Here is a 9,133-nt window from a genome sequence, read left to right on the forward strand (position 1 = left end):
AATCAGGTTTTTCCCAGCTATTCATGAGGAGTGTAAACAAACTTTGGTGCAAGGCCGAGCACTTCATGTTCGAATTTGATCCTTGGGTGGAGAAGAACTGCTGGAGATGATGACACATCTGTTTGTTGCACCCGCACATTTTAAGGGATCCACATCACATCTTGCCTTTAGTGATTCATGCTGCATGCAAACTTATGTAGAGGATGAATAACCGACCAGTGAATTAGCTTCACTCTCTTGCATGTCATGTGTAGATGCAGAAAACAAACTGGCTTATGGTGGCCATTTTGTCATAGTTCAGTATATCCAGATTTGAGTAAATGTTGTCTGATCCGTCAATAATGCATACCACATTGCCGTGCAAATTGGATCAGCGATGTTTGAAAAGAAGCTTTCACGAAAATCTAAAGTTTCAAAAGGGTAGATAATCAAATATGGTAGACCAGGCTAATGTAAACTGAAAAACAAATGTGTGCTATGGCAAGGGGCATATGAGTGGTTAGTATCAGGCCTCTACGACATATGACTGATTTGTTGTGGAAAAAAGTCTTAATGACCAAATGTGGCTTGAATACCACATTTTTCTGTCGAACCTTGGTCTAGGGGTGTATATTCAGATATATGAACAGATTCAGCCCATTGCCCTCTAAAAACAAGCTGGGTTTCGTGAGTGTTCATGGATTTTATGACCATATTTCCAGGCTGGCTGTGGGACAAAGAATAAGGGAGAGAGAAAAAAAGTGTGCTTGATGAGAACCAAAATCCAACACAGTTTGTATTTCAATATTAACTTTCCCTCAAAACCTCTCTGAAAAAATGGGGGAAAGGGTATTTTGATCCCGCCAAATGCAGTTTGTCTCCTTGTCGGTCGCTAAAGACGTTTTGAGCGAGTCGGTTTTTTTTCCTTTACACTAAAAATATAAAGGACCTTCAGTCTGAAGGGGGAGAAGTGATGACAGCTCTGCCTCAACAGAACTGCGTCCTCCTTATTTGTGGATTCCATTAGGGTGATGTGGCTGATCAAAATGCACATAAACACAGATGTCTGCTTCATCCTGGCAAATCTGAGAAACAGCGAAGGGCCAGGACCTGCAGCGGACGGCCCGCAGAACGTCTCCTCGCGCCGGTCGGAAGATCGAGCGTTTGACTGAAATAGTCGAAGGCCTGTGGCGCGGCGTCCGTTGCCAAAGTCAACATCGGCCGAGCACTTGTTTTTTCCCCAGATGGTTTTCGCAGGACACTAAACATTTTGACAAAATTTATCTAGCTGACTTCGCCGTACGCAAGCGGGCTGTGACCTCACGGCTAAATGTGTTTACCCAGGCTGAAATGAGCCATTTAGACCCATTTCACTCATTAAACGCTAGTGTTATTTCTGCCGCTAATGCTGAAACATGCCGGTCGAGGTATATTTGTGATGTGTGTTGGGTGTGCGGTCTGTGGTTAGGAGAAGGGGCACGAGGCCACACTGCAACAGGACCAAACACGTAAAAGGAAGAAGAAGAAAAAAAAACTTGGACGGCTTTCAAACCCGTGAATCTTTCATGAACACGGCCTTTATAGAAGGGGGGGAAACTGTAGTCGCGCACTTCGCCCGCTGAAAATCGATGATAGCCTTGCAGCCGCCTTCTGGACTTGCTTTGTCGCCACTCTGCAAACCACCCATAAAGTCAAAGCTTTCACTGTACTAGGCTTGCTATTCCAGGACCATAAAATGCATACACCTGTTTCTTCAGTTCCTTCACGTCAGTGTTTCTTAAACTATGGGTTGGGACGCAAATGGGAGTGTATAAGATGGGTCCCAAAATGAGTCTCTAGAAAAGTAAACAAAACACAGGGAAAGTCTTGAATTGGTTGCTGTACAAATTGATCACTAGTGATCTAGGTTATGCTAGCATGTGTATTTCATGGGTCCCTGAAGGATACTAAATTTCTAATTTGGGTCCTGATACTAAAAAGTATTTCTAATTTTGGTCCCAATATTAAAACGGTTAAGAACCAGCACATTACACTGTCCTTACATATGAGTATGAACCACCGTTTTATTTGGGAGCTAAACCTGAGAAGGCCAGTCTGTTTTGTAGAGACAAAGAGCATGTCTTTGAGTTTTTGAAGTTTATTGTAGCAACAGCAAGATTAAAATTGAGTTACAAAGGGGCTTAATATGTTTATTGGGAACACATTTAGTAAACAGATGACGTTTATGTTCCACGAAGTCTTGCAGATCCTGTTTTTTTTCCAAATTGATGCATTTATCATCAATGTCTACAGAAACAAGATTGAAGGTGTGGCTCATGCATTAGAATCTGTGGCTATGCCTTGGATCAGCTGCCCTAGTCATCTGAAATGCAAGTGAAGGGCTGTTCCTTGTACATCAATTTTGTCAAACAAGACTTGTCGAAAGTGTGGTGTTACAAAGTATAAATTAGCCTTAAGGCAGACTGCTAAGGTGAAAAAATAGTGACTGGCTCCCTGTGTTACTTTGGGGAAAAAAATGGCTAACACAGCATTTTAAACCAAGACTGCAGTTCTCCAGACAAAAGAGATGTATGTGAATGAAACCTTAAATGTACAATAAATGGTGAGACTTTCTTTGGCATTTGAGTTTTGAGGAGAATCAAGTTCCCTCATTTCCGAAAACTCCGCACATTCCTGACGACCGAATTCCGAGCTTTTTTTTCTTCCTTTCGCAGCTAAACAAAACTGCTGATGTCACATCTGGAGAATGTTACGATATAAATTGCGCAGCTGGTCCACTAGGAGTGATGATTAATTGTTGTATCAGGATATGTCACTACCACCAGATTACGGCGCTAAACTTTGGGATTTGTCAGTCTCACCAGGGCTCTCTTTCATCTCTGAACAATCATAATGAGGCACAGTGCTCCACTTACACTGAAGTCAGCCAGACATCCGGGGCCGTGGTTTCCCGACAAAAAACTGAACATCTAGTACGTTCATAAAATCTGTGGTTTTCTTGAGAAAAAAAACAATTCCACGTAGCTGGGATTGAGAGGCCTGTGGGGAAAAAAAAAAAAAAACTAAATTGGTGTGAATTGAATTCCTGGACTTGTAGCTCAGAGGTTGTTAGGTTTGATATCCAGGTGGGCCAATGTCATGGTACCCTTGAATAAGGTAGCTGAATTGCTTCAGAAATAGACAGTCATATAAATGAGTTGTAGAAAAAAAAAATTACAGCGTAGATCCAACTTTGGAAGCATCACAATTCAGGTTCTTCTCCCCAATGGGAAATTTCAAGATGGTGTGACATTCACTGTGAAATGCAGTTTGGGTCATTATAAAAAGCACAGACAGTTCTGGCATTTCAGAAAGAGGAGGGTGATCTTTATGTCCGCCCTCAGTTCAAACTTTGGTGTACGAATTACTTCCTGACGAATCCACCCTCAACTCTGTTGCCTTTGACTGTGGCTCAGATCAGATCAATGGCAGGATCCCCCAAGAACAAACCTTTGACCGGCCCTCCGTTAATTCCACATTGCCTTTTGAACGAGGCGCATCGACGAAAAGTTCAAGATCCAATAAACCCCTCCATCAATCTTGCATCCACAAAATGGGGGGAGAGAGAGCTGCCAAGCCTCAAGAATGAAGCCCGTATAAATGTCAAGACAGTGTAAACAGGAGACACAATGAAAAGGGCAGCTGTCGTAACTAACCGCTATGGGCACTGCCGTCATAGCCGTTATAATTCAACGTTTCCTCGGGATCCAGTGCTTTCGTTTCGATGCCCCGTTGAGCTGGATTCTGCCCCTAATGTGTGCGGGGCGGTGTGGCACCCAGCAGAGCGCTGCCTAAACTGGGGTGTGCGGTGCCTCGGTCTGGGGTCCTGGAGCCGCGGGCCGGCCAGATACCGCGCGCCGTCCCGTAGCAGGACATCGGCGGGGGGCACCCGTCCCGCACCGCTACCCTTTGATTCGCGCGCTCGTAAAAACGTCCAGCTGGCTGTCCGGCCGTAAATCCAGCCCCCCTCCATCCGAAGTTTTCGGAGCCGCCCGGCGCCGCAGATGTAGCGCAAACATCGTGAAACGGGACGAAGCCGTCGCTGCTCAGGATGTCAGAACCACCCTCACCCCACCCCGTCCCCGTCCCCCCGTCCCCTCCCCACCCCTGCAGAACAGGGCTTTAAATCAGGGCGTTGGCCCAACAGAGCGGGTTCAGACGGAGATGTTGTGGTGGAATACAACAGAGCTGCAGTCTGGGTGGAGGTGAAGAGGTTGGGAGGAAGATTCCATGGAGGTGGATTGGACCACTGGTGATGGAACACTGTGTCCTGGATGTCCTAGGCACACCCAGTTTTTGATCGGTACACCCAAAAATCATTGGTCCCTCCCTGATCCGTGATTGCGATCTCTCCCATCTCCCCCCTGCGCCAATCCGTGATCGCAATCTCCCGTCCTGGTCCACCCGCACATTTCTCCGGTACGCCCATGATTGGAACTCTGGTGCCGCTACTGGATTGGAGCATTTACCACTGACAGCAGAGCTGGAAAGTCCAGGGGACAGAAAGTAAAAGTCCTGCCACGTAGTTCTTTCACCCGTGAACTCAACCAGCTGATTCCACTAATTAGTTCTCAACCTCTTGGCTGAAGAATTGTGCTAATTAGCAAACCTGAATTTTTCAGAAGAAGAAATATCTTCTTACACTGAGTAGCATTCTAACACTGTGTGTTCGTTAGAATATCTGAGAGTTAGATCTTTACTGATGAACTCACAGTAGTTAAGATGTTGCAATTTATTTGATTAGATGATGTTGTCGTTCAGTGAGTCCTACAGACTTACATTATATGACACTCAACAAAATGGGTGAATTTCTTGCCATCTGAAACAATCATAACCTCGGGTTTACATTTGAAGGGGAGAATGGCAGTGCACAAGTAGTGAGTTTATCCTTGAAACCACACACAACTCTAGTTCTAATCTGCTGCCTACATCTCATTATCTCGCTCACATCAGCTTCCTGCGTTAGCAATCCATCGCTGCATTTCCAGAAAAATTAAGAACTCGGCATATGAATAAAATGATCCCTTTGTGTCCATCTTAAGAAGAATGGAGGAGTGTAATGAATAAGGGAGGGAGCTGGTGATGAAAGGAGACTGGAAGCCAGTGGCTGCCGCTGTGCGAATTTGGCCTCCTTCCTTCCGCTCGTTGAGGACCCTGAGACTCGGAGAGAAGCACAGCGAAGCCGGCCTTTAAAGAGGAGCGCTGCCTGTCTCTAACCAGAACCAGAAGCGGGCTCTCTCTCTCTCCTGAAAAAAAAAAAACATTTCCCACCGTCCCACGCCAAGCGGCCTCGGCGATCCATCAGAGGTGAATCCAGGCGCCTCCTGACAGGGCCGGTCCCCGAAGGAGAGGGGCGCGCAGGTGGGGCGGGGGGGGCGGGGGGGAGGGGAGATGGATGGGGGACGCGGGGGCCTTTCCCCCATGAATCTTCCTCCCACGGACTATTCTGCTATCGCACGTTTGATTCGCTCGACCCATTTCGGCCGGATCGTCCCTCTGCAAATGCGCTCTCCGTTCAGCGTGTTGCCTTCTGTTAAAATTTACGCTGTCCCGGGACACGCAATGATGATAGCAGTAATGGATTGCATTACGGAGGCTTTCAATCAATCAATCAATCAATCAAATTTTATTTGTATAGCGTATTTTACAGCAGTTGTCCCAAATACGCTTTATAGACAACCCCCTGGCCTAAACCCCCACAGGAGCAAGCCTAAGGCAACAGTGGCAAGGAAAAACTCCCTGTGGCAGATGGGAAGAAACCTCGGAAGGAACCAGGCTCAAGGGGGAAACCCATCCTCCATCCTGCCGACTGGTGACCAACATGTCAGTCAGTTTTATAAGGTTTATGATGTGGCTCAGATGATGGGTGGAGCCGGGTGGCGGTGATGGGGAACAGCAGGTGGCGACAGATGTGGGCAGGGTGGAGGCAATGACAAAAGAGGGGCTGGACCGCAGAGGTGGGGGAGACCAGACGACTCTCGAAGCACTCTCGATGGTTGGGGCAAGATGGTTGGATGGCTCTGCCCCGCCGGCAGCGTTTGTTTTTTTTCAGCATCGTAAGTTGTTTTATAATGACGGGGGATGAAGGGAGGTAAGCTAACCTCAGCTACCATGAATGTGTAGCACCCACCTGCTGCAACTTTTATCCTGAACTGCGTATACATGCAGTCAGGCCTTTATAAGAAACTAGGATTTTAATGGTGCGATGGCCAATCCCTCATTTATGCCCTGAGTCCTTATACTCAAGGTCTCAAATCCAGCGTCCTGACCCCTACTCTCAATTGCGTAACTTTAGTTTGAATATTGGGGGGGTTGAAATGCATGGACCCTGGGAACTGCAGCCCTGTAGGGGGGTCAGGAGCATACTCCCCCAGAGGAAATTTTTTAAACAAACAGCTGTGAAATGATCATTTCTGGTGGACTCTGAAGGAGAAATACTTCAGACTACAGATCAGTATCCCAATCACAGCATGAAATCCCTGTCTTTATTACATGAACGTTTTGGCCTTATCATCATGCTATATTGTGGGGGGTGGGGGGGTGGTTATTTGGCCTGTTTTATAATATTGGGGAGGCTGTAACCCCCCTATCCCCCATGGATTACGCCCTTGCCTGCTCTACAGTGCAGCCCTGACCCCCCCAACATTGGGACTCACCCACAGGATCACCTGTCCTTGAAACGCAAGCTGCGTACGCTTGCCTTATTATTAGCTCAATGGCAATTCAGGTGAAGCGAGGACAGCCCCTCCCGTTTGCGGCATTGTTGCTGGATTTCGTAATGCACCAGCGAGGCGATCCCCTTCAGAGGATTCCTTATTTTCTGGAAGGTTCCTTTGTCCAAATCCTACCACATGCCTGTCCTCGAGCATTCAGCTTCTTCTCAACAGTTAATAAATCTAGATGTGCTTTGGTAAAAAAAAAAAAGAAAATCTAAACAAAACACAGGGAAAGCCTTGAATTAGTTACTGTACAAATTGGTCTCTGGTATCCTCAGATGAATCCTTCTCAGGCAGTTGCGTTTCCGTGACGATGCTTGTTCTCGATCATAAGCAGGGAGCTTTAATAAGAGTCACATGCATCCTTCCCTCCCTCTGGTCCATCTCATCTCGTCCAAATGGAGAGTTATCAGTGGCAGTTTCCCAAGAGGACGGGGGAAAAAAAATATCTCCTTGTGTTTCGCGTTTTGTCAACTGATGGATCGTCGCATGAACCCTGACCCTCCAGCCTTACGGGTCGCGCCATGAACACGCGTCCCGCGTCCTCCCTGCTGGTCCCGCGTCCGCCCCACATGGTCCCGAGTCCACCTCTCGAAAAAAAAGGGAGGGAGTGGCAGAGTCCAGCGATCTCCCTGGAGACCTCAGTCAAGAGGCTTTTCAGAGAGAGAGAGAGAGAGAGAGAGAGAGAGAGAGAGAGAGAGAGAGAGAGAGAGAGAGAGAGAGAGAGAGAGAGAGAGAGAGAGAGAGAGAGAGGAGAGAGAGAGAGAGAGAGAGAGAGAGAGAGAGAGAGAGAGAGAGAGAGAGAGAGAGAGAGAGAGAGAGAGAGAGAGAGAGAGAGAGAGAGAGAGAGAGAGAGAGAGAGAGAGAGAGAGAGAGAGAGAGAGAGAGAGAGAGAGGCCTGTTTGGAAAGAGAAGGTAAAACATGAAGATGATCAGAAAGGTAAATACCTGGGAAGGATCTGCGCAGCCCGTGATGGATTCCTCTCATTCCTCCGGCCTCGGCCCCGGGCAGCTGGCAGCGATTAGCTCGTGATTCACTTTAGCCGCACATAGAGGCTAGTTGTAAAAATATGAACAGGATAACTGTTTCCTGAGTTTGTGCTGACAGCGGTCCCCGTGGGACCCGGGCTCTCCGCAGAAACACATGGCGGCTCGCTGGGCCCCCACCAGCCCCCCCCCCCCCCCCCCCCCCGGATTAGCCATATTCAGAGAGACACGGAGTCAGGCTCAGGATGGAACATGGCAAAATGATCGCCTGTGGGACGGGGGAATGGCAGGGGGGGGCTGGGAGGGGGGCTGGGGGCAGATTCGACAGCCTGCTACCTGAACTTTTTTTTTTGTGAGCTGCAGTGACGCGCGCACGCTGCTCGCTTGGCATTTCGGGTTCGTCTTCGCGCTTTTTTCCCGCGCTCCCGCCAGGATTCCGGAATGCCGAATTCGGAATGAGGTCCCCTTTGAAGTGGCGAGCGAAAGAAAAGAAGAGCGGGAGAAAGCTTCACGGGGGGGGGGAAAGACTTCCGCAGAAATATTTGTTCAGCGAGAGGTGCCTCGTCTTCGCCGCGAGCTTCGAGTGTCAGGCGGCCCGCTATGCTGCGGCTGAAGCTGTTACCATCGATAAGGGGCCGGCCAATTCATTAGCGCCATTGCGGCGCTTCTGAAAAAGCTGAGCCGAGCTCATTGGCCGTTAGCCGTAAGTGTGCCAGCTAAAAACCCAGGAGCCCGACCGCGATGCTGACAGGCTCTCCCTTTGAAGGGGAGAAATGAAAATATGAACGCTGTCCTCCTTCTCGAAGCCGAAGAAGCTGCCTCGCCTTTGAAGGAGCACCACAGCTCTTTTGAACCTCGGTTCAAATGGGAAACCGCTACCACGTACATCCTTTGTGGTTTCAACGAGGGGATAAAGGCTGTCATGTTATTTTACTGTCCCTCGCTATGTGAATAAAGTATTTTATTGACTGCGAGGCCAACTTCATTTCAAGCCTTGTGATTTATTTTTAAGCTATTCGTTTCATCGGGAGATTAGTCGTCTAGGTCCTGTGAATAACCTACCACGCAAAATTTAGGCAAACTATCACTCTTCAGTTTTTTTCGTTGTGCGTACTGAATTCCAAATACAAATTTAGGCCTTTTTGCCATGAATCTTCCACTGTTAAAAGCCACATCCATTTAAAAATGTCATGCCCTTATCTGTTTGGAATAGCATAATAACTCTATTGTCCTTACATCTTTGCATTCGGATCTCCAGATAAATAAACGCATATTTTAAATGCAAAAGCCCACAAATAAAAGCTTGTTAGTAGCATAAGTGAACAGATTCCATCATCTGTGTGTTCTATAAAATCTAACCGATAAATATGATTTTTACTGAAACAAATCATCAATGCAAAAATGAATCCACA

Source organism: Anguilla anguilla, chromosome 6, assembly GCF_013347855.1.
Source record: "Anguilla anguilla isolate fAngAng1 chromosome 6, fAngAng1.pri, whole genome shotgun sequence".
In the NCBI taxonomy this organism is placed as follows: domain Eukaryota; kingdom Metazoa; phylum Chordata; class Actinopteri; order Anguilliformes; family Anguillidae; genus Anguilla; species Anguilla anguilla.